Raw genomic sequence first — 26,045 nt, 5'->3', positions numbered from 1 at the left:
AAACACGTCTGCAGCTAAAATAACTCCACTTTCATTGAAAACACTCCTTCACAATCAGACTTCTGTGTGCTATGGTCAATAAAACTGCATGTTAATAGCGACCAATTAATAGATTATGTTGCCCGGCCTTAAACGTTGAGGGAGTTTTAATTATTATTTTTCAAATTAAAGAAGTGCTTATTCCCTCCCTTCCCTTGGGGTGGCAGGCGGTGGGGGGGGCTTAGTTTTCTTTCTGGCTGTTTGCTGAAATTCTTGGCTGTTAAAGTTTGGAGAGGGAGGGACACGAGTAGTTTTCACTTGGTCGGAAAGGGGAGAGTCTGCAAGAGGACGCTCTAGGTTGGGTTCCTAGCGATCAGGCAGGGACGGTCCCCGCGGGACATGAGTGAAGAGAAGCAGCAGTCAGGTAAGCGCGATTTTGATGTCAGAAATCACTTATAAACTAAAACATCTGGAGGGGCTTCGCAGTGCCCCCGGGCCGATGAGCCAGACCTCGCGGCTCCCCCTTTTGGAGGCTGTATCTTGCAGACACTGTTCTCAGGAGGGCCGCCGTCACCGCGTCTGTCCATCAGACCAGGGTGTCCCCTGGACATCTTGGCATCCTCGCGACCGCACACCGCTGCTCCTCAGGCTCCTCCATCGGGTCCCAACGCTCTCGGGACGCGCGGGCAGTGACTCCAGGTCTTACTAAAGCCGGTGGCGCCTGGCACCGCGTCTCTTCATTAAGCTGAGGGCAACGTCGTCTTAATTCTGATCAGTATCCCAGGCAGTCGATGGTCATTTTAAACTTCTCCCGAAACAACCAGTTTTAACTTTTATTATTTGTAATGTGTGTAACGGCCGAGGTTGGATAAAAAGTTACTTCTCACCAAGTTCCGAGGAGCAAGCACCTCCGCGGCGTCCCCCACCTCCCGGGCCCTCCCCTCCCCTCGCCTGTTCTCCGGTCCTCGCTCCTCTCCCCTCCTGGGTTTCTCTCCCGCGCCGCCGGGGCCTGGACTCTCGCTCACTCCGTCCCAGGCTCCGCTTCTCCTCCTCTTCCTCCTCCGAGCCGCCAGATGCTTCCTAAAGCCAAGCGGGGTCCAGACCTGCCCGCGCCGCCCGCGCTCCCCGGCCCGAGGGCGCGCTCACGGCCACGCGCGCCCGCATACCCACGCGCACTTGGACGCGCGCGCGCGCGCACCCCCGCGCCCCGGGCCACTCACGCCCCCGCGCCCCGCCCCGCCCCCGGCGTGCACTCCCGGATCTCGAGCAGCGCGTCGGGGCGGCAGCCCTGCTCGGCGATTGGCGGGAGCCAGAGCCTCCCGGAGGCCGGCGCCCACACCATGGGCTGAGTCCGTCGGCGCCCAGGGACTCAGTGCCGCCCGGCTCGGCGCCCACGGCCAGGCACGCGCGCGGGCACACGCGGGCGCGGACACGCGCGGACACCCACGTGCGGGACACGCCCTCCCCCGACGGCGGCGCTCGCCTCTCGGTAAGTCCCGTGGCCCGCGCGCTCTGCCCGGCTCCTTCGCTGGAGGCGGCGGCGGGGACGGTGGCAGCGGGCTGACCCGGCTCTTCCGACGGCGCCGGGACAGGTTGGGTGTGGGACGCCGGGAGGCACGGCTCATCGTTGCCCGGCCTCGGAAGGCGCGCGCGCCCGGGACGGAGGGAGAGGAGTGGAGACCCCGCAATAGGCGAGGGCCGGGAAAGCTGACCGCGGGGGCCTCGTCTGGGACACCGAGAAAGAGGTTATTTGTTGTTGTCTGGAATAGAAATAAGGCTCGAATTAAAGCCCACGCTTGGCTGAAAGTCGAGACGAGGTGTGGGCTTGGCTGTCACTGCCGGGTCGGTCCATCTGTGCGTGGAGTCGCCCTTCGACGGCGCTCTCACCGCGCGTTCCTAAACCTGGGCTTAGTCTCTTCTCTGCACTTCTGTCTCTGTCTTTTCACCTTCTGACACCTCAGCTTGCAGCTGTTATGTTTATATGCTTCCCGTTTACCACTTTAATTGGGAAACTTCGCATGTTTAAAAATTATATATATATATATATATATATGTATATCAGCTAGCCTTCTTGGTTTCTACCTGAAATCCAACATCTATGTATCGCTATTGTATATTGTATAGAGGCTTTACAAAAGGTACTGCATAGAATTATTTTTAACATTTTAAAGCAGTTAGATGCTATTACCAATAGCAGACTAAACTGCCCAATAAAATGGATAAACAATTTTAATGCCGATGTGAACTTAATACATAGAGTTGTTTATTTATTCGTTGGGATAATTTCGTTATCTTTCCAAAGAACATATTCATATGTGCCACGGATTTCCCACTGTGCATGTTTCTGGAGCTTCTGTAGTTCAGAAAACTTTCAATGTGATTTAAAAAAATTTTTAGTCTTCCCCTGGTGACATACATAGGGCATAGAGTTTATTTACCATTGAGATTATTTTTGAGTATTTTCAATTCTCTCCAAATAGCTTAGAGCCCTTGACCTGGCCTCAGCTACCCGTCACCTTATCACCAGGAGAACTGTCACATTCCTGGGTTTAACCCTTGCTTCGCTGGCAGCAGCTTGCACTGGCTTCATCAGTGGGAAGACCAGGCAATAGAAGTTACATAAAAATCTAACCAGATAAATTAACTCACTATGTGTCAAATTATGAATGAGCTAATTATACCATTGAAATTACGACTCTAGTGGAAACCGGATGAGCTGTGCAAATTTGTGGCTACTATGCAAAGTTTTCTAATTCTGAAGAAAGGCATTATGAGTTCTACACATATCACAAATACAGTTTGCGGTCTGGTAACCCCAGCTTCGATTTGACTCAGTGACTTTTGGAAATTACACTAAGCCAGCAAATAGGTATTATATCTTTTCGAGTTATTTAAGAATATATAATTCCAGGTACACTTAAAATTTTGGTTTCTTCTCTTTTTAACACTTTGTAATTCCTTCATTTTATTTTTAAATATTTGGGGTAGCGTTGTGATATATTATTTTCCATGTATCTATTCTCTCATGATGAGTTCTTGGTGATTTACTCTGCTGCGCCTTTTTTAGGTAAATTTTTGAGAATTCTTGTTTACCATTGGATTATGTAATGGGACTGCATGTACACGTGTTTATAACCATTGCCTCCTCCACTTCTTTTTCTTTTTTTTAAAAAGCAACTTCATTTTAATTTTTATTTATTTATTTAAAATTTATTTATTTTTTGGCTGTGCTGGGTCTTCATGGCTGTGTGCGGGCTACTCATTGCGGTGGCTTCTCGTTGCGGAGCACGGGCTCTAGGCATGTGGGCTTCAGTAGTTGCAGTGCATGGGCTCAGTAGTTGTGGCTCACGGGCTCTAGAGCTCAGGCTCAGTAGTTGTGGTGCACGGGCTCAGTTGCTGTGCAGCATGTGGGATCTTCCCGGACCAGGGCTCAAACCCATGTCCTCCGCATTGGCAGGCAGATTCTTAACCACTGCACCACCAGGGAAGTCCCCGGTTTTGTTTTGGTATTAAAGAAAATTCTTGAGTTTCTCATCTCATAAAATCAGCTATTTTATTTGTGGTAAGGGCTGAGATCCCAGTGGAGTGCCGGATATATAAGTAAAAAGTAAAGCCTCTTTGAAGATGTCAACCTTGATTTTTAACTTATGTACTATTCTAAAATTTTATATATTGTGCGTATATGGAATATATATTTTGTAAGTAGGTAATAGGAAATTTTCAACTTTTTTTTCTAAAATTAATATTAGCTCTGGTCTTTCCTTGTTACCTGTCCTTAAACAACAACAACAAAAATAATAAAAGGGGGATTTAGTTCTTCACAAGACAGAGGAGCTAATGTTCCTGAGATCTTTTGCTATTCCCCAGTGAAAAACCAGAGCAGGTCAGCATCAGTCATATGATATGGAGGGTGGGGAGACAGTGTCGTGTTGAATAAATGTCGGTGCCACTCACTCTTTCATGGAACTTCATTCAGGAGGTGTCGACAGAGAGACACCCGCTTCTAGTGAGACTACTGGAGCCTGGGAAGCAAGAAGTGGTCCAGGTAACTTAGATCAGAAGGAAGTCATTATAAGCAGAATCCCGGCTTTGTGATGCTGCAAGTCAGTGCTCCGTTTAAGCTGGGGGTCGATCTCTCTAAATGCAGGTCTCTTTGTCACCTCCTGGCTTGATCACCCTTTGCTTCCTGGACAAGCTTTTCCAGTGAGGAGGAGAATGCCAAAGGGGTTCCATTTTTTTTCTCCAAAGTGTAGGGATACTTGGGCATTCCCAGGGTATATCGTCCTTCAAAACACAGGCTTTGTTTATGATCTGCACCTTGAATTTGGAACTCTTCAAACCTTTTGAGTTGCATTTGTAAGAAAAACAAGCTGACGCAACAGAGGGATTCAAATATTTTGGACACAATTTCAGAAAATTTTGATACGTGGTGGTAGCAGTGTGAATTCTGGGGGGGGACTTTGAAAGTCCCTGCCGTAGTTGGTGACACTCACACAGGAGGTCTCCTAGCTGCCCCTGTATTGTTGATGTCACGATGGCATCTTCCTTGGTGCTTGTTTGCACCCTCACGTGGCTTAGGAACAGGTAATTATCTGTACATTGTCAGTATACACCTTCTCACATTGATAGATTCAAAGCAGTTATTCTGTAGATTAAAAAAACAGAAGTCTCCGATGGCTGGGCTCTCATTCGCACCAGTTTTTCAAAATAGCCAGGGGGAAGTGTTGCCCTTTTAACTTTTTTACCTTTTATTTTAAACATTTTAGTACTTAGAAGAGAGAGGATTCGGTGCTCTATGTTTGTAACATTGCAGATCTAGTGAAGGTAGTGAAGTGATCTGAAGGCGAGTGATCTAAAATTACTTTGCTAAATTTAAGCATAAGTAAGATGTAGACACCACCAAGTAATTAAAGGGTGCATCTAAAAATGGAGCACTGGGTCTGCGTTTTAGATTTAAAGTAACTTTTAAGTTCTTCTATTTTGACAGTGGCCTGTCATAATCTGGAAGACCCTGATTGCGTGTGAGAAGCAGTAATTTAACAATGAAAGTAAGGGGTTCAGTTACCTTGACTCAGCGCCTGGTCAGAAGCAGGAGCAAAGAAAGTTTAGTTCTGAGACTTTTTCCCGTTTCAGAATGGCAGTGGCTGAAGCCTACAATATCCTTAAAGTGTGTACAATAGGCCTTTTGAATTAATTTATCACTTTTGAAAATCACAACCCTAGAGAATTAGACGGGAGATCTGATCTAGAACAAACTGTTAGCATGTCTCAGGGATTTGAAAACCTAGATCTGTAGTTAAAACATACCACCTAATTTTGAACTGTTTCAGTGGGAATGAGATTTTCACACGTTAGTGTCTCATATCGGATTCCTTTTAGTGCTACTATTATTTTAATAATTATTCCCCCAGGAAAACCTACTCTAGGGGAGAAAAACATGCCTGCAATGGATAGGAAGAAAAACATATATTGTAAAAAATAATAAATAAATGAAAAATAAAACCTAAAGAATGGTTAAAAAAAAAGAAAAAGAAAAAAACAGGCACATCTACGGTGATTTTTCAAAAACAGGAAACCCTTACTTTCACTTGATTAAGGGTTTGGCTGAGGTCTCCAAACCTTCATTTCAAAGTGAAGAAGAGTGTTTGCCCCTTAGTTTGAGTACAGGGGAATGAAGGGGCCCAGCTTTGAGCGGTAATGTACTCGTTTGGTCATATTTCCACTGAGTGATTCTCTGTTCTTGGTGGGGAGATTCGTTTCCTCCGTGAGGGAGTGGAAATGTGGGTTATGGATCCTCGGGGCTCTACGAAAGTAGTTAAGTTGCAAAGTAAAAGAGAGATGCGTGTGCAAGTTTTTCGGTGCTCTAGGCAGGGAGGTTTGTGTCACCACCTTGAGGAAGGATTCGTTTGCGAAAAGTCATAAGCAGCATCGCGGAAATGGATTAACTGGTGTCGTGCACCTTTCTGTCTGAGCTAAGCTGGGCGTCAGGCTCTGTGCTCTTCTGAACAACAGGAGAAACCCAAGATCTTACTATGTGTGTTAACGACCCGTTGCCTTAATATAATCAATTGATTGGAACAGGCAATGGAAAAGCAGTGTTCCCTCCTCTCTGTGCTACTGGTGCTTGGAATTCTGCTTGTGCTGGAGAGAATGAAGAGCTCAGGCTTTTGAGTAGAGGTTGAAAGAAGCTGTTTTGAGGAGGCTGGCGGGAGGGAGGTGATCACGGTGGCACCTTGGGACCCCAGGAGTGAACAAGGACGGTTTCAGGATTCTTCCATGGGACGTACAAAGAACCAAGCTGAATATAAATAATAGCTGAAGTGTGTGCTAGTAAAATGAAGTGTTTGGAAACACAAACCATGCACACTTGCCATCTCAACATAAAACGTGAAATTAAATATATCAGAAAATCGAGATTTCTTTTTATTGGGAAACAAGACGCCAATTGGCGTCTTAGGGACATTTTAAGAAGATCGCATTTTAAGAAGAATGGAATCTCATTAAAATCATATCCAACCTCCCGAAGCTGATGTGGGCCTGCTGCCGGATTTACAGATCTGGGTCTATAATTGCTCAAAATTTAAACGTGCCTTGTGCAAGCCTGGCGCTTTCTGGAGTGCAAGTTACAGTAGCAAGATGACAGAATAAGCGAAAGTGGAGGAAAAAATTTGCCTCTTCAGTAGTGCAAAGTACTTTCTAGTCTGTTTGACCCTGGCAGGAACATTTACTTCTCTACAGAGTTTTAAAATAGAAATAATGACAATGAAGTTCAAATCCAGGGAATACTGAGAGTCTTTTCTGGAGAAGGGGTGTTAGGTCAGCATATTACCAGGATTTAAGTTCTGAAACCCCACCCCAAACCGTGCCATTAAAGCAGAGAAAGAGATGGTTGCTTGCAGGGTCAAAGGGAGAGGGTTTTACAGCTGAAGTAGTATCAGGTCCGAAATGGCTTCTAATCCCATCTCATGAGAAAATTTGATGGATTTTTGCAGTTTTCTAAGGCTTATAAATATAGATGATTAAACAGAACATTCCACAAGACCAGTTTCTCCTACGTACTTTATTCCCAAATTGTAAAACTGGAGGTAAGTCCAGAAGAATCGTCCCCTAAGTATGTAGAACCCTCAGTAAACTCCTGGGAGGCAGAGAAGGGGTTATATCTGTTTTAATTTTAAGATCGCATTTGTAACTATGTTTTGCACGCATATAAGTTTTTCTTTGCAAACGTTAAGCGTTAAATCATGTTGAATTTTCTTTATTAAATTGAGGCAACCTGGAAACACATTTCTCAATCAAAATTTATTGATCACCTATTAAATGAGAGCACTGTCCTGAAAGAGAGATGGGAATGTGGATCGCATAGGGACTGTTAAGACACTGGACATATCTAGAGATTAGAAAAGCAACTGCACATGTAATGGAAAAGCCAGAACACTTCAGAGCTTGCCTGTCTGCCTGTTTGATCCCAGCCATTAGTGGCCTGCCTCAAGTATTCTTTGCTCAACTAGTTGTATTGACAACATGTAAAGGAAACTATAGCCCCTTCCACTCCAAATAGCTAATAGCATTCACTCTGAACGCAACGTCCTTGGGATAGACATCCACAGGTGGAAATTCATGCAGGAGAACGCAGGGAGTGCCGAGCAGGGAGAGACCTGTCTGAGGTCAGATTTGACCCAGACTTGGAAGGTTCAGGACTGCAGCAGAGGAGGGGCATTCTGAGTCACAGAGAGGCAAGCGCCAGGAAGAGACTAGAAGGGCAAGCTGATCTTTCAGTGCAAGGCACTGTGGGGAAGCCTCGGGTCAGGCCTTCAGGAGCTGAAATCTAGAAAGGGAGTGAGTGTACATGCTACTGAATCTATAAGGGGGGTGAAAGCACAGGTCATGGGATCTAGAAAGGGGATGAACACACAGGCCATGGGATCTAGAAAGGGGGTGAATGCACAGCCCATGGGATCTAGAAAGGGGATGAATGCACAGGCCATGGGTTCTAGAAAGGGGGTGAACACACAGGCCATGGGTTCTAGAAGGGGGATGAACATACAGGCCATGGGATCTAGAAGGGGGATGAACACACAGGCCATGGGTTCTAGAAAGGGGGTGAATGCACAGGCCAACAAAAATGGCACATTCATCAGTGCCACCTGCTTGAACCAGGCTGGTGTGACAGTGAGCCAGGGTCCTAGGCTGTGCAGTGATGGAGGGAGTGGTCCCTAGGGGGCTCTGATGTGCTGCATTCGGGGCCATGACAGAGACCATCCCCATGCCTGCTGTAGGTCAGCTGTTGGGCAAGCTTGTTATCTTATCAAGATTTGGGTCTTATCAAGACTTGGGGTCGACTCAGCATGAGGAGTAGTTGTCTGAGTTGGATGTCATTCATCCAGCTTGGAGGTGTGCGTGTGCCCCAGCTCCGGCACGGGTGCAGGATCCTGTGACCTCCTGGGTGGGCTGCCACGTTCTTAGCTCCTCTTCCCGTTCTTGCCCTTGTTTCCCTTTAGCCTCATCTCTATTGTTTAATTTGCATCTACTTCGGAATTTTTAAAAAACCTTGTTATATCACCTGTATCCTTGTGGATCACTTTAAATCCTTTTACGGAACAAGATAGATTATAAATAAAATAGTCCACCTCCTAAGAATCATACAATCGAAAAGGGATCTAGACCATGCCAGAGGAAGACCAAAAAATGCTTCCCGAAGGTTGGTGCGTTGGGCCTGCACCATGGCGTGTCCTGGCTCTAGATAGGCAGGGATGGGGGTGGGAGGGCAGCCGCAGTCAGGCACTGCGGTGCTCGGAGTGTGGGAAGTGCCCCCTGGGAGCTGGGGGACACAGCACAGGAACTGCCCAACCCCTGGTGTTGGAAGGACCAAGCTAGACACCAAGTGTGAAGTTAAAAGGCAGGGAATAAAGTAAGCTTGCAAAGGAGAAGCGAGTTGTGATGTTTAGAGCATGGTCACTGACCTTGACTCCACCAGGCGGTGCAGACATGGGATCCCTGTTGCCCCAGGGCATCCTCACCACGGCTCTGTGAAGGTGGTGTTTTATTGCCCCATTTTCCAGAGTAGCAAAGTGAGGCTTGGGAGAGCTGAGTGATGTGCCCACAGTCACACAGATAGAGCCAGAGCAGAGTCCGAACCCAGCTGGGGTTTGGCCCTGGATCCCCACTGCTACGGGGAGTTCTCTTGGTCAGCACAGAGGGTCCACTTACGGAAATGACAAGAAGGGGGCAGGGTGACATGGAGGCAGGGTGGGTGGAAGGTCAGAGCAGCGCTGGGCAGGGGATATAGAATGTGAGTCTCACGTGTACTTTTAGAAAGGAAGAAGAAACATGAAATTAATAATTAACTATTATTATTAAAAATTAAGAATCTATTTTACGTAATAGATGTCCAAAATATTATCACTTCAAGTGTCATCTATATAAAAATGTTGATGAGCTCTCTTACATTTTTTTCTGTATTAAATCTTCAGAATCAAGTGTGTGGGTTACATGGAGCACATCTCAATTTGCACTGGCCACATTTCATGGGCTCAGTAGCCACATGTGGCTCTTGTATTGGACAGTGCAGGTCGACACTATTCAGCATAGGTGTTCAGGATTCATATAATTAGGAGCTGTGACGTCTACTGTATAACTTGATCACAGTAATAGAATTTTTGTGACTTCGTGTCCCCCTTGGCAATATCGCCCAATATATCACGCTGGAGCCAGAAATGATAGCAATAAAAATGTGAACGCGGGCTTCCCTGGTGGCGCAGTGGTTGAGAGTCCGCCTGCCGATGCAGGGGACACAGGTTCGTGCCCCGGTCCGGGAAGATCCCACATGCCGCGGAGTGGCTGGGCCCGTGAGTCATGGCCGCTGAGCCTGCACGTCCGGAGCCTGTGCTCCGCAACGGGAGAGGCCACAACAGTGAGAGGCCCGCGTACTGCAAAAAAAAAAAAAAAAAAAAAGTGAATGCTAGCATGGTATGTTCTGTATCAAACCTGCAGTTTTCAGATTGCAGAGATCACGTATGTATGATTTCCTGTTGACTCACTTCATGCTTTTAAGAGGCAAAACCAAATATCTGCTTTCAGACTGAAACTTCATGTGCCTGGTGACAAATAGTGCTGCTTTTGTTGGAATCATGCTCTGACAGCTTCTCGTATAAACATCTTATTTGAGTATTCCCTGTTTAAGGGTAATCCCGGCAGGATGACACATTACTTATTTTGCCCGTGGACAGTGTCTTGAGGATAATACAATTTATCATTTTGAGGAATAGCGTTCTTGAGGTGCTAGAATCCCAGAGAAAGAAAGGGTAGCCATCAGATGGATTGCTGCAGAGTTAACTTCTCAGAGCACACGTTCGCACAATTTGGTGATGACAGATTGCATCTAATGCGGGCCTTTCCCTCTCCTGTAACGCTGAAGTTCATAGCCAAGTCAGTCACATGCTGCTTATTATTGCCGGTGTACTATGTGTAATGTGTCGTTGAATAACTTAGCCCTTTTACCGTCTGCATGTTTTAAAGCTGATTTAATTTAATTTTTATGCAAAGTCAAAACCTTCCCTACAGATTCTTACTCATTCACCTTCCCCTGAATAAGAAGTGTGTGTTCAGTTCAGGGCCCGGTCGGCAGTGAACTCCTTGTCTGCATGTTTTTCTAGATAGTTTGTGTTCATTACCACCCGTGCAGGAGGGCATTTCACTCCATTGTTCTGGTTTATTTTTGCTGGTGGGCAGTGCTTACTGTAAACAAAACAAAAGTGTGTTAAATAAGATATGTCTGCCTTTTCTCAAGTCGAATTTGCCGTGCAGAATCGAACACCTAATTCAGGGCAGTTATTGGCATCCCAACACAGATAGAAAGGATTTTGCGATTTATTAAAAAAACCCAGAGAACTCAGAACTAACAAATGTGGCTTTGTGTGCTGGTCTAGACGTTCCGCATCTCTCATTGTCGGGATGCTTCATTTTAGGTCAGCAAGGAATAACCCAAAAAGCGAGAGCGTTTGTGCGGTGTATGTTTCTGCTGCTTTCAAACACAGGCAACACGTTAAATCTTGTAGCTCAGTCCTGTTTCGTTCAACGCGGAGCATCGGTCGCCAGGTGAGATCCTGTTAATGTAACTGCAGTTCTGTTCCAGGACCTACGGCGTGTCCACTCGATGCCATACGCCGCGTTCATTGCACCACTTTCCCACGGGAGTACAAATTTAATTTAAAGTCTAAATTATATTTGAGAAGTCTGAAGCACATTAAGCCTTCTTAAATAATTCACTCGGGGTTATGTTCAGTGAACATGCGTAAATATGAGAACGTGCGAGGCAAGTGGTCTAAACAGAGCGAATACGAGACCACACTGATGCGAGCCACATGTGCTTAAAATCTTGGAGGAAAAACCGTGCCGTCACTGGCACCCAGAGCCTTCGACTGGCAGCGTGGCTCGGCAGGGAAAGTTGAGGTCCAGTTGCTTCTGTGTGGGGTCCTTGCAAGTTGCCACATCCTCAGGCAAGACCTTGGAGGCAAATTGCTGAACGGCTCTGACAGCTCGTGGCTGCAGCTGTGGGCTGGGGCACAGAGAAGGTGACAGGGACCCAGCGGGTCTGCCCATCCCCACATGGATTCCCCACCAGCTTCTCTGGTTGGGTGTTTGTGGGTGTGAAATGGCTAAAATGTGCTCTTGGAAACTGCTGTATTTAGGTAAACTTGGATTAAGAATGTCAGCTGTGGAGTGTTTTCTTTCTCCCCTTCGGGATGAACAGCTTTCATATGCTGTAGGGATGTGTGGGCGGATTCAGTGACAGGACCAGTAACACCCAGTAGAGTCACCTTATGAAGGCGTTGCTAAGCACTTCCCTGTTCCTGTGGTCTCTAAACTCACTGATCCCCCTCTCTGCAGCCAGAGCCCCTGTCCCTCCTGCACGGGTCTTATTTCCTTAAGTGTCTGGATAGCACGGTTTTGATGGTGAGCGTCAGCGAAGTGTCACCTGCAGTGGACACGCACAGGGGCTAAAAGAAACAAGGCAGTGAGTCTAATGAAATCAGGCTGCAGATGTGAAGTGATTTTGGAATATCCTGCCCCTGGTTTCTGTCCTGTGTCTGGTTTTCATGGAAATTTGTGTCTGGGAATGAGGGGGAATCGGAGTGGATTTGCTGGAGGCAGGTGACTGCGTTCTTTGGCCCTGGCTGTCAGGACTCTGGTCCAGGCACTTCCGAAGAGGGGAGGGAGTCAGAGGCCTTAGGAGATTCAATGGGCACTGTGCAATCTTTATCAGACAGGGAGGATTTTCGCAGACTTCCTGATATTTGAAAATTATTCATAAGTCTGCCCTAGTCTGGGAGTTTTAGCACCAAAAACATACCCCACTTACTGTCCATAAATTACATTTTGAGGTCATCACAGAGTTACTTCTGTATTCTGTGATGCTGGCTTACGTAACCTCTGAGATTACGAGTCAAAATGACCCCATTTCTCTCTCCAGCAAGGGCACAGGCAGCGCAGGTCAGGAAAACATGTAGCATCGTGGATGGCCCTGTTGGAAATATAGGCTCTCTCTCCAAAGGGCTGGGAATGAGTTCCGGCTTAACCCAGATGAAAGAAGATGCAAAAAGTGGAAATGAGGATGAGAATCAGTTACGTTGGCACTGGCAAAGGAAGCAAGATAAAACACCGTTTTTTAGTCTTCGCTCCAAGCAAGTAAAAGAAAAGAATTGCACATCATGTATTTGAGAAAGATAAACGCATGCTTCCTTTCTGGAATAAGTAAGGTTCTTAATAGACTAAGGCAAGGCAAAGATTGTTTGCTGCGTTGGATATTTAATATGGAATGAGAAGATATTCTGAGAGATCTTTAGTTCGTAGACATTTAAAAAAATAGGTCATTGTTTTCAAATAAGTACAAGCATCTGCTTCATTTGCATTAGCATATTAGCTCTTTATCTCTTTCCTTTTCTAGTTTTTGTTTTTCTCTTTGGTTTTGTTTCTTGCGCTCAATGCCCATTGGCTTCTAAAACAAGAGGAGGCATGTGTGTGAATTGTTGGTTAAAGAGTATCTCAGTGTAGCATAACTCTTCCAATTCCCAGTTTACAAAGAAATCATTATGGGCACATCGTAAACAGACGGGAGTAAATGCAAACAGGATTTCTTTATCACAGAAGCACCCGTGCTAAACATATCGAGAAGTCATAATATTTTGTGATGCAGTTACCCTTAGGCTTCAATTATTTTTCAACCTTTTTTCATAACCAATTCCCTAAGGAGTCTTTTCAGACATTTTTTCCCCTAATCACCCTTCTCCCACCTGAAAATTTAACACCACAGTTACACAGCATATCGGTTTAGGAATCTTACATTATACATATACATGTATATCTACATTTAGGTGTATCTGTGCTTTATACATAAAAGAGTGAGACCTTTTTTCCTCCTCCAAGAGCAGATTTTAGCCTCCTTGGGAGTGCATGGCTTAACTTCGAGAGATGCTGATTGTTTAGAGAAGAGATGGCCGATGCCACTCCGTGATCTTAGAAGGGATTGACAGAGGGGGGGTAATCCAAGGGAACTCAGGACATTATGCTGGGGAATTACGTTCTCCTTTGTATCCAGAGTGCCCTGAAAACTGACGGTATTAAAGCAAGGGCAATTTTATTTTTTTATTGAAGTATAGTTGATTTACAGTGTTGGGTTAATTTCAAGCAAATGAAGTTGATAGCTCCTTGTGTATTTCTCAGAGGGCTCCATTGACCATGTATTTCTGCCAACCACACACTCCGCACGAGAACAGGTGATGGGGTGCTTATCAGACTTAGGGTATACACGATCAGCAAGTCTTCAGAAACACCCAAGTTGCAAATACAAGTCCCCACGAGGCCAGGGAACCCTTGCGTGTCAGTGACCAGAAAGGCCACCTTTACTTCCCCATCTGGGCAGGAGCACCCCTCCTCTGCTTCTGCAGACAGCGCTTCCCCATAGTCTCAGATGTAGAAGTACAGGTTGTGTGGCTGATTGGATGCAGCTGGATCCCTTTGGCGCTAAGGTTTCCCCTCTAGTAAAAATGGAAATATATTAAACAATAAACAGCCCCCCCAAACACGCCAAGTTGAAACCAAAAATCAATCAGAAGAGAAAAACATTTGGGCCAGTGTCAAGAGAAACAAAACCAAGCCAGCACAAATTTTTATGAAAATGATCACTGTATAGTATTTCCATGAACAGGCAGCTGACTCAGAGGTGGAAGGGTGAGTGTTCTGAGCAGCCTGTCCCCGGCCGGAGCTGACGGGATACTTACTAGAAGGGACCGGACCCAGTGATACCAAAAATAGGAATAACTGGATGAGGGGAAAAAAACAGATTCTTAGGAAGGGAGAGACGTGCGAGCTGTGAAACCAGGGCGGTTTGGTGAGAAGCTCACATTGTATTTGAGTTTCCCCTCCTCGCCAGCAGTCCTGCCAAATCCTCTGGTTCTCAAAGTCAGTAATAGTATCCAGAGTCCCTTTTCTTCTAGAATAATCAAATGATAAATAACATTACTGTGAGTGCAGAGCGCACAAAGGTTAAGTTTTTAAAAAATGCTTACCTCCAGCTCATGGTATAGGAGGAGTTATGATATTTTCTGGTAGTATGCTTCTTTCTGGAATGTCACCAAGAAATTTGCTTCTGTTGAGATAGGTGATCCAGACGGGTATCTGGGCCTAGAGCATCTCTGAGCCCGTGATGTGATGCAGAGCCTGGCGGCTCCTCTGCCCCACCCCTGACGCTGTCTGTGCTGTGCATCTGGAAGGTAAAAGGTGCATTTTCATGGATTCTTTTTGTCTTTGTTGTCTCCGTTTCAAGAGGTGCTAACCTCCAAGCAAGTCACATTTAATTATGAACGCTCTCTCTCCTAACCCTTCCCCCTCTTCTTCACACAAGGCTTCTTTTTCATTTCTTACAAATAGTTAGAGTCACTGGTGATCCACAGTCAGAATTTTGAAAACCAAACAGGAGAATTGACCAAGTGCTATGACGTGGTCACATGAAGAAAAGATTTGGAAGTTGATGAGTGCTTGCCCTTAAAAATCGCTCAGAATGCCTCTTCAAACGAAGACTGCTCTCACAGTACATGCCATAGTAAAATTACAGTGTTATTTACTTTTTTTGGTAATAGGACCAGATTAGATGACGCACCACAGTGTATGCCTAAACACTTATTTATATTACAAGCTGTGTATCTGGTCTTCTGTAGCCATCGTTGACACTTACTTCACTCCACCTTTTCTGGAGAATTCCCTTTGAACTTACTAATTGAGACTGTTGACTATAAAGCAGTCTAGGAATTTAGAAAACATTGAGGGTCCTAACCAACCAGGGTCAGTGATAACAGGAAGTCCACGTCTGTATCCAGAAAAGTAAATATCAAATACCATTTGGTTTTCTAGGCCATTTCAGCATTGTTTCACTGCTTGGCTCAATTGTCTTTAACATGATTTTTGCATGGCATTCCTCCGCCCCAAATCTTTTAATAAACATAAGCTATTACATATATATATATACACACACACACACACACACACACACACACACGCACATACGTTCACACATATATATAATCTAGTATGTAGATTTCATGTGTACTGTACATATAATCTATTGCATAGATTACAATATTGCAATAATCCTGTAAATATTGTGATAACCTCTCACCAGTGCCTAGAGTTCAGGATAAGTTGTCTCTTCTTAGACCACATTCAGAGAGGTCCGAGGGGGACCCCAGTCTTACTGAATTTCACTCTGTTGCTAATTACTCAGGTAGAAAAAGACCATGTTCTATGTGATCTCCTTCTATGGGGCTCCTATAGGTCAAGGCACCTGCTGTCCGTGTACGGGAAGGCTCCACACCTAAACAGAAGCCTTCACAAGACTAGTGGAACCTGGGGAAAATTCTTTTAACATTGGAGAGTTGAATCTCCTTTAAAAATATAAGATTTTTAAAAGCAAAGATGTCTTCCCATTATTTTATAGTATGTTGTCATAAATAGAAGCTTCTTTTAAAAGGGATTCTTCTACTGAGTAAAGATAGCATCACGTTGGTTTGCAGACAGAATGCCGCTCTAAAAAATGGAGCCCCATTTTCACTGGAGTCAGAAAGGCAGTCACCGTCCCTGCTTTTCCCTCCCCTCTTTATGCCTTGGCCTTGATTCAGGCTGTCAACTCCAAGTCCATCCACAGTGGATCCAGGGTGCCACCCAGCGAGGGGGTGAGTGTGGCTGGAAAGACCCTTCCAGGGAAGACAGACAACTTCACTCACGTTTGTTGAGCTGATGGGACAGAAAGGGAGCAGGGTGACAGAAGGGACTGTTATGGTCACGCTAGTCCCTGGGGACCCCAGCCTTCGGCAGTGGCTGGTTTCTTTGGATGCTGGGCTGTGAGTCACCCCCTGCAGGGGAGGGTTTGTTACCTGCCCTACATCACCAGTCAGCATTCCAGTCAAGGCCTTTGTGCTTCTCTTCTCATATTGACTTGAACTCTCTCGGAACACATGGGATTTACATAAACACACAATGTCACGATTCTCTACATTGACCAAAAATGGACCTGGGAAAATTTTCAGATGATCCTGCCAGCACTGAAATGGAACAATCTTGGTTGAGTCGAATCTACCTTTGACCTTTTGAGCGTTGTTCTCGTGGGTTGGGATATTTCAGGAGCGGGCTGATCACATGGGTCCTTTTGTTCCACAGAACACCTGAGTTTCTGTGTGTGGTCTGAAGGCCTGTTCTACCATAAGAAAGCATTTTGCCTCTTAAATAAAGAACCAGGGACTACCGTGCTCTTGGCTCTGGGGTGTGTCAAGGTTAGAAGGAAGAGCTGTGTCCCGGCTCTGTCCCCCTGCAGACTTGCAGGTCCGTGGGCTGTAGGTGAGGTTCATGGAGTGCATGCAGGCTCACTAGGTATGTCCAGAAAGATGTTTTTGTTCCCCCCTTGGGGTTTAGTCCTGAGACTACCAATTAAACCATTCAATAAATCCTCCATTATAGGTAGTAAAACCTAACTTTAGGTTTCCTGCTTGCTCCAGTATCCTGCTTGTTTGCTACTAGTTGGCAAAAGTCTGCTCCCCGGGCCTGGGGAGCAGACGCTTCACACTGCACCACATGTTCAAGCCTTTTTCTCACATATTTGGCGTTTGGTCTTCATTCCCTGACTGCTTTTATCTTGAGTTTCAAAAACTTCAGAAGATAGCGTTTTGCAGAACTCTGCAGCTTACTTGGTTCTTTTCAGTGGACAACTTTGATGCAAAGACTGAGGGAAGGGGGCATGGAGAAGGCAGTGGGTGTCAGGGTGGGTAAAGTGAAGGGTGAAGGCCTTTGCAACTTTTGCTCAGAATATGAAGGTCTGTCCCCTGCAGGTGTTTCATGCTCTGTGATCTGTAACTCAGCCCCTTCCGCATGCCCAAAGCTTCTGGGGAAGACACACGCATGTTCTGAATGCCTACTGGGACCAGTTCATCCCTCCTACCTCTCCCAACAGCCTCCACCAATGATCCTGAATGTTACCAAGTCCAAGCTTGTACTGCTTGCTGCACGACAGGCCAATAAATCGAGAGATGAGTTATTGGGGCAAGGAATAGCGATTTTATTCGAAATACCAGCTGACCGAGAAGATGGCAGACTCATGTCCCAAAGAACCATCTTACCCGAGTTAGAATTCAGGCTGCTTTTATACTAAAAAGGGAGGGGGTTACAGTTGTTTGCTGCCACCTTTCTGGTGCCAGATCCTATATTCTTGCAACTGTCCGTGTGGGTCAGGTCATGATGTTCCTGTAAACCTCCAACAAGACAAATGTTATTCTCTGTTCTGCAACTTTTTAATCTCTATATGAATGGAAAAGTGTGACACCTTTAAAGGTCAGAGCCTTGAGAATGAGCTATCCTGTATATTTCAGGCTATAGGCAACATTCTTAACTTGCAGCAAAAGCGATAGAATACAAAGATTAAAGTAAAAGAAACAGATCCAATATGGAGTCAGATTTGTTCTTCCCTATTACACGAATGGTTTAGCAGGGCTAGAATTTGGGGGATTTGGAGGTGGGCTGTGTCTTCCTCATTGTCTGTCTCAGAGTCACAAATCCACTCTCTGGTTTCCTGATATTATTACAGTAAAAACAGCTCCCCTCTCATCCCTTGAATTTAGAAGGTCAGTGGGTGTAAGGAAGTTAACAAGGATATTCTGGGTTTGAGGCAGCCATGAGATGAAACTCATGGAAAGTTGTCCTCTCACCCTGGAGACTTGGCAGGGAGCAGTGTGCCCCGAAAGATTCGGGTGAGAGTTTGGGTGTGTGTATAAATTTATTGGTTGACCAGGAGTGGGGCATGAGGTGAAATCTATGTGAACAGTGTTAAAACGTTTAAAACGTACAAATGACATGTCTAAGCATTTTTGAACTTTGGAAGGCGATGTCTGTAATAGGCAGTCTCTATAATACTTTCTTCATTGTGGAAATATTAGAACATACAGATAGACAAAAATATTTAAATTAAATCTTTCCACACTCAGACCTTACAGCTACTGACAATGTTGCATTTAATTCCAGAATGGTGGCAATTCTTTTGTATACACTTTTTTCCAAAAGTGGATCATATCACATATACTTTTATAACCTGTGTTTTTACTTAACATTGTAACTATCTGTCCATGTCCATAAATATGCTTAATGAAATATCTTTTTTCTGCCACATTATTTTAACACTGTCTAGGATTCCATTGTATGGCCCTATCATGATGGACTTCACCTATCCTCTCTGTTGAGTATTTAGGCTGTTTCCAGTTTTCTCTATTATAAACCAAGAGCTCTCCATCTTGGCTGCTGAATACAGATGCCCTGGCCCCATCACAGTCCAATTAAATCAGGCTGTCTTGGGGGCGAGGCCCAGGAATCAGTATTCTGACATTCTCTGAGGGTCTAAGGTCACTGTTGCAAACCAGTGGTCTAGTTTACCAAAGACTAGGATACATTCTTGGAAGTGGAATTTTGGGGTCAAGGGTGTGTGTCTTTAATCTTTTTTTTCTTTTTTTTTTGCGGTACGCGGGCCTCTCACTGCTGTGGCCTCTCGCGTCGCGGAGCACAGGCTCCAGACGCGCAGGCTCAGAGGCCATGGCTCACGGGCCCAGCCGCTCTGCGGCACGTGGGATCTTCCCGGACCCGGGTGCAAACCTGTGTCCCCTGCATCGGCAGGCGGACTCTCCACCACTGCGCCACCAGGGAAGCCCTGTCTTTAATCTTTTGATGCGTCCTGCCAAATTACCATTCAGAAGTATTTTTTGTTTTAAACTAATTTTCGCCTTAAGTTTTAAGGCTTTTCAAAGGTGAAGGATGAAAGAATGTGTGTGTGGATTTGGGGAAGAGGTTTGTAGAACACCAGATAACTACACTGAGCGGTTTGGCTTTTGCTAGTTTTTGGTATAGTAACACGACCTAAATAAACAAACAAGTGTTACTAAAATAATGAAGAGGGGTGTGTTTGGTGCCTCTTTCTCCCCATGGAGCTTTGGTCAGACCACCAGGCAGATGCCACAGCCCTGACGATGGGCATGTGACAGTCCTGCAGGAGGTGCTTTATACCTCTAGGCCCCTGATGAATCCTGAGACATCTGCTCCACAGCTGCCTCTTCTTTAGTTTATTCACTCGGACGGTCCCCTACATATTTTATCACTTTTCTAATGTAGTTGTTATTGTTCGCAAAATAATACATATCTATCTATCATCTATCTAAGTTTAAAAGTCCAATAGTATTTCCAAGCTCATAGCAGTTTTCTGCCCAACGCCTCCCAAAGGTAACTCCTGTTGTCTTAGCTGTTCTTCTGTCATTTACCTCCATGTTTGTGAATCATGAGCTTGTGCTGCTCCTTTATGAGTTTTCAGTTTGGGCACTATTGATTTTCTATGAAGGAAGAGCAGAATTTGCTCATCCCCCACCCCATCCCCTCCCTGTTCCTCCAACCTTCCAAGTAGTTAAGCAATGATGTCAGTTACATTAATGTTTACTTCTAAGTGATTGTAACTATGTAACTATTATTAAAGGTGAACCATATGCTGTGCTGCGTTTGCCTTTTGTCTTTAATACCTGGGATTTGAGTGTTGCCTTAGTTTTTCTATGTACTTATCAGTAAGAGGCCAGTCAACTCCCCAGCAGAACTGGCATCTCCTGCCAGAGTGGCAGGATACATTCAGTCATCTCTCAGGTTTTTGGAGGGAAGGGAGAGGATGACTTTGGGAGTCCTGTGTTCTTAGGTTCTAGGTGAATTGGCTGCTTCCAAGAACTAGGGGTCTCTTGTGTGGGACTCCCTGTGCCCCCATTATCCCATCCCTCTCATTCTTGGGGTGGCCATCAGCTTGGCCATTTGGTCAGGCATTCAGTTCTCTTTAAAAAACATTTTCCTCACGATTTGGAAAGCGATGCTTCATTGACCCCTGGTTCCTGTTTCTTTTTTTTTTATTGAAGTATAGTTGATGTACAATATATAAGTTACAGGTATAATAGTGATTCACAATTTTTACAGGTTATATGGTTCCTGTTTCTTCTCTCTGAATGCTTTCAGGCTTTTCTCCTTGTTCCTGGTGTTCTGAAATTTCACACTGATGTGCCTCAGTCAGAGTTTGCTTCCTTTTATTGTGTTAGGTGCTCAGGGGGCCCTTTCTGTCTAGAAGTTCATGCCTTTCAGTTATAGGAAGTTTTCCTGTATTATTTCTTTGATAATTTTCCTTCCATTTTTTCATGTGCTCTGTTCTTAGAACTCATCAATTAGGAGTTGAATGTCTTCTCTGATTTGTTATTTCAGCATCTTTTTTAAAAAAAATGGAGGCAGCATCTTTACTTTATCTCTAGTATCTAAGTGATAGTTTTTATAAGTTAAAATATTTTTCTCTGCTTCATGTCATCGTTTTGCTTTATGTTTTTCTGTTTCTGTTTGTTGGGTTTGGTCACTGTCGCTCATGTTGGAGGTTTTCTCCCATCTGGTGGTGCTTGGGTGCTTGTTCTGATGAAGAATGAGCCCAGGTGGGGTTGTTGGCTGTCGTGTGTGCCATGATGGGGGTGGGTCCTGACCATGGCATTGGAGAACACGTGGCTGTTTCAGAGCTTTTTCTTTGGAGCTGGTCAGTATCTCCAGCGAAGGGTGCTGCAACCTTCTACCCTGGGAAGGGCAGTGGAGCAAGGCTGGGGGTTGTGAGAGCCTGGCTGCAGTGTGCTGAAGGTCAAATAGAGGGAAGGTCCTTGGAAGGGGGGGTGTCTCACCATTCACTTAATTCTCCTTCCAGTCCAGTGCCTCATCCCCACACTCTGCAGGGCTTGGAATCCTCACCATCTCTGGAAGGGGACCTCCAATTTCCTGCCAGGGTATGCCCAGGAGAGGAGGGCACTTGAAATGCTCCTTATGCCAGCTTCCTTAAACTCGAGTTTTTGCCCCTCCTCTCCCCCTCCATCATGTGCTGGGCCCTCAGACATCAGGACCTCTCTGGGGTTCTGTGGTGTGAATCGTATTTCCCTTTACTGGCTTCCTTCTTTGCTGGCACAGAGGTCCCCTCCATCAGCTGCCACTTAACCATTTGCTTCTCATCTTGCAAACTGGGTGGGTATCTCCCTTAGGCTGATGTCTCCTCTTTCTTTCCTCTGTCTGCCTGGGTTTCTACTTTTTGTGATATTATTCTGAAGGTAAGCTTATGGGTCCAACATGCCATTTTTATTTTTATTTATTTACTTATTTACATCTTTATTGGAGTATAATTGCTTTACGATGGTGTGTTAGTTTCTGCTTTATAACAAAGTGAATCAGTTATACATATACATATGTTCCCATATCTCTTCCCTCTCCCTCCCTCCCACCCCTCTAGGTGGTCACAAAGTACCGAGCTGATCTCCCTGTGCTATGCAGCTGCTTCCCACTAGCTATCTAGTTTACGTTTGGTAGTGTATATATGTCCATGCCACTCCCTCACTTTGTCACAGCTTACCCTTCCCCCTTCCCATATCCTCAAGTCCATTCTCTAGTAGGTCTGTGTCTTTATTCCTGTCTTACCCATAGGTTGTTCATGACATTTTTTTTCTTAGATTCCATATATATGTGTTAGCATACGGTATTTGTCTTTCTCTTTCTGACTTACTTCACTCTGTATGACAGACTCTAGGTCCATCCACCTCACTACAAATAACTCAATTTCGTTTCTTTTTATGGCTGAGTAATATTCCATTGTATATATGTGCCACATCTTCTTTATCCATTCATCAGATGATGGACACTTAGGTTGCTTCCATGTCCTGGCTATTGTAAATAGAGCTGCAATGAACATTTTGGTACATGACTCTTTTTGAATTATGGGTTTCTCAGGGTATATGCCCAGTAGTGGGATTGCTGGGTCATATGGTAGTTCTATTTGTAGTTTTTTAAGGAACCTCCATACTGTTCTCCATAGTGGCTGTACCAATTCACATTCCCACCAGCAGTGCAAGAGGGTTCCCTTTTCTCCACACCCTCTCCAGCATTTATCAACGTGCCATTTTTAAATGGGATGTGCTATGTTTTAGGGATGAAGTAAGTTGCAAACATTCAGATAAGGACCGTGTTTCATCATGGACTGCAACAGCTGTGAGTGGGAAGGGCTAGATCCATGCAGAATGATAACATGATCCTAATAAAGCCAACATTTATAGAGTGCTGATTGTGACACGTTACCTTTATTAACTCACTTAATCCTCACAACCCAATGGGGGAAGACCCATTCCCTCCAACTCACAGAAGAGGACCCTGGGATTTGGAATCTCTGAGTAACGTGCCCAGGGTTCCATGGGGAGAAGTGGCTGAGCTGGATATTGGACTCAGGCTGGCTCATCCAGAGGCTGAGACCCAGACCACAACACTGTCCTTAAGCAGGGAAGGGGGGTGTTTCCAGCAACCTCTCAAAACTCTCCTCCTGGTATTGGGGAAAACCTCAGATTCCACACTAGTTTTTCTCTTTGAAGAGTCCCATGAGCCACAGTTCCTCCCCTGGATCACACCCCATCCCCAACATTTATTTCCAAAGTCACATGCGCTATGTCCCATCCCTTAGCATTTAGACCTTTGTTTTCTGTGGATATGTCCAGGTAGTATGGGTATGGATATAATGAGAACTCTCCTGGTCTTGAATCCATTCAGTTAACATTTTTGCAGTGCTGAATGTTTTGCTTTTATAATTGTAAGACTCCAGAGGCAAATTCCTAATGGGAAAATGGAAACACCTGTTGGAGCACTTACATGTGTGTATACACACACGCACACAAAACCTGTGAAAATACAGAATGTAAAGCAGACAGATATCGCCACCGATTAAAAAAGGACATGCAGAATAAACAACTGAGCACAAAACAAGCCAATAAGTTAATAGAGTGGAATTATGTAAATTTTTAATCATTATTAATAATTTTAATAATTAAAGTCATTAATAATATTAACATAATGGTAGCTGCTGCTTCTTGGGTCCCTGTATATACTAGCTCATTGTCACAACAACTTGCAAGATGGACATTTTAATCCTCCTTTTATTTTTTATTTATTTATTTTCTTAACATCTTTATTGGAGTATAATTGCTTTACAATGGTGTGTTAATTTCTGCTGTATAACAAAATGAATCAGATATATGTATACATATATCCCCATATCCCCTCCCTCTTGCATCTCCCTCCACCCTCCCTATCCCACCCCTCTAGGTGGTCACAAAGCACCGAGCTGATCTCCCTGTGCTATGCAGCTGCTTCCCACTAGCTATCTGTTTTACATTTGGTAGTGTATATATGTCCATGCCACTCTCTCACTTCGTCCCAGCTTACCCTTCCCCCTCCCCGTGTCCTCAAGTCTATTCTCTACATCTGTGTCTTTATTCCTGTCCTGCCCTTAGGTTCTTCAGAACCATTTTTTCTTTTTTTTTACATTCCACATATATGTGTTAACATACGGTATTTGTTTTTCTCTTTCTGACTTACTTGACTCCGTATGACAGTCTTTAGGTCCATCCACAGCACTGCAAATAACTCAATTTCGTTTCTTTGTATAGCTGAGTAATATTCCAGTGTATATATGTGCCACATCTTCTTTATCCCTTCATCTGTCGATGGACACTTGGGTTACTTCCATGTCCTGGCTATTGTAAATAGTGCTGCAATGAACATTGTGGTACATGACTCTTTTTGAATTATGGTTTTCTCGGGCTATATGCCCAGTAGTGGGATTGCTGGGTCGTATGGTAGTTCTATTTTCAGTTTTTTTAAGGAACCTCCACATTGTTCTCCATAGTGGCTGTATCAATTTACATTCCCACCAACAGTGCAAGAGGGTTCCCTTATCGCCACACCCTCTCCAACATTAATTGCTCGTAGATTTTCTGATGATGGCCATTCTGACCACTGTGAGGTGATACCTCATTGTAGTTTTGATTTGCATTTCTCTAATGATGTATGATGTTGAGCATCCTTTCATGTGTTTGTTGGCAATCTGTATATCTTCTTTGGAGAAATGTCTCTTTAGGTCTTCTGTTTGTATCATCTTTAATTTCTTTCATCAGTGTCTTATAGTTTTCTGCATACATGTCTTTTGTCTCCTTAGGTAGGTTTATTCCTAGGTATTTTATTCTTTTTGTTTCAGTGGTAAATGGGAGTGTTTCCTTAATTTCTCTTTCAGATTTTTCATCATTAGTGTATAGGAATGCAAGAGATTTCTCTGCATTAATTTTCTATCCTGCTACTTCACCACATTCATTGTTGAACTCTATTAATTTTCTGGTAGAGTCTTTAGGATTCTTTATGTATAGTATCATGTCATCTGCAAACAGTGACAGCTTTATTTTTTGTTTTCCAATTTGGATTCCTTTTATTTCTTTTTCTTCTCTGATTGCTGTGGCTAAAACATCCAAAACTATGTTGAATAATAGTGGTGAGAGTGGGCAACCTTATCTTGTTCCTGATCTTAGTGGAAATGGTTTCAGTTTTTCACCATTGAGAAAGATGTTGGCTGTGGGTTTGTCATATATGGCGTTTATTATTTTGAGGTTAAGTTCTCTCTATGCCTATTTTCTGGAAGGTTTTTATCAGAAATGGGTGTTGAATTTTGTTGAAAGCTTTTTCTGCATCTATTGAGATGATCATAGGGTATTTATCCTTCAGTTTGTTCATATGGTGTATCACACTGATTGATTTGCGTATATTGAAGAATCTTTGCATTCCTGCGATAAACCCCACTTGTGATCATGGTGTATGATCCTTTTAATGTGCTGTTGGATTCTTTTTGCTAGTATTTTGTTGAGGATTTTTGCATCTATGTTCTTCAGTTATTTTGGCCTGTGGTTTTCTTTCTTTGTGACATCTTTGTCTGGTTTTGGTATCAGAGTCGTGGTGGTCTCATAGAATGAGTTTGGGAGTGTTCCTCCCTCTGCTATATTTTGGAAGAGTTTGAGAAGGATAGGTGTTAGCTCTTCTCTAAATGTTTGGTAGAATTCGCCTGTGAAGCCATCTGGTCCTGGACCTTTGTTTGTTGGAAGATTTTTAATCACAGTCTCAATTTCAGTGCTTGTGATTGGTCTGTTTATATTTTCTATTTCTTCCTGGTTCAGTCTCGGAAGGTTGTGCTTTTCTAAGAATTTGTCCATTTCTTCTAGGTTGTCCATTTTATGGCATATAGTTGCTTGTAGTAATCTCTCATGATCCTTTGTATTTCTGCAGTGTCAGTTGTTACTTCTCCTTTTTCATTTCTAATTCTATTGATTTGACTCTTCTCCCTTTTTTCCTTGATGATTCTGGCTAATTAATGGTTTATCAATTTTTTTTATCTTCTCAAAGAAGCAGCTTTTAACTTTATTGATCTTTGCTCTTGTTTCCTTCATTTTTTTTCATTTATTTCTGATGTGATCCTTATGATTTCTTGCCTTCTGGTAACTTTGGTGTGTTTTTGTTCGTCCTCTAATTGCTTTAGGTGTTAGGTTAGGTTGTTCATTTGAGATGTTTCTTGTTTCTTGAGGTAGGATTGTATTTCTATAAACTTCCCTCTTAGAACTGCTTTTGCTGCATCCCGTAGG

General features: G+C 44.2%; 1 protein-coding gene across 5 annotated transcripts in view; it reads left to right on the top strand.

Annotated features, from left to right (window-relative positions):
• Positions 1 to 255: 255 nt before the first annotated feature.
• Positions 256 to 26,045, top strand: part of ERG (ETS transcription factor ERG) — a 280,009-nt gene continuing 254,219 nt past the window's right edge. For 3 of the 5 annotated variants that reach the window (XM_067739501.1, XM_067739500.1, XM_067739494.1), the window contains exon 1: positions 256 to 403. The gene's annotated coding sequence lies outside the window, so the exon portion shown is untranslated. Of the gene's footprint in view, positions 404 to 1,334; positions 1,469 to 1,548; positions 1,572 to 26,045 lie in introns of those variants that run through there. The other 2 variants (XM_067739495.1, XM_067739497.1) reach the window with 2 other exon arrangements.

This window comes from Pseudorca crassidens, chromosome 5, assembly GCF_039906515.1.
Source record: "Pseudorca crassidens isolate mPseCra1 chromosome 5, mPseCra1.hap1, whole genome shotgun sequence".
Taxonomy (NCBI): domain Eukaryota; kingdom Metazoa; phylum Chordata; class Mammalia; order Artiodactyla; family Delphinidae; genus Pseudorca; species Pseudorca crassidens.
Note: the sequence above shows the minus strand (reverse complement) of the source record. Positions and strands in the feature narration are given on the sequence as shown.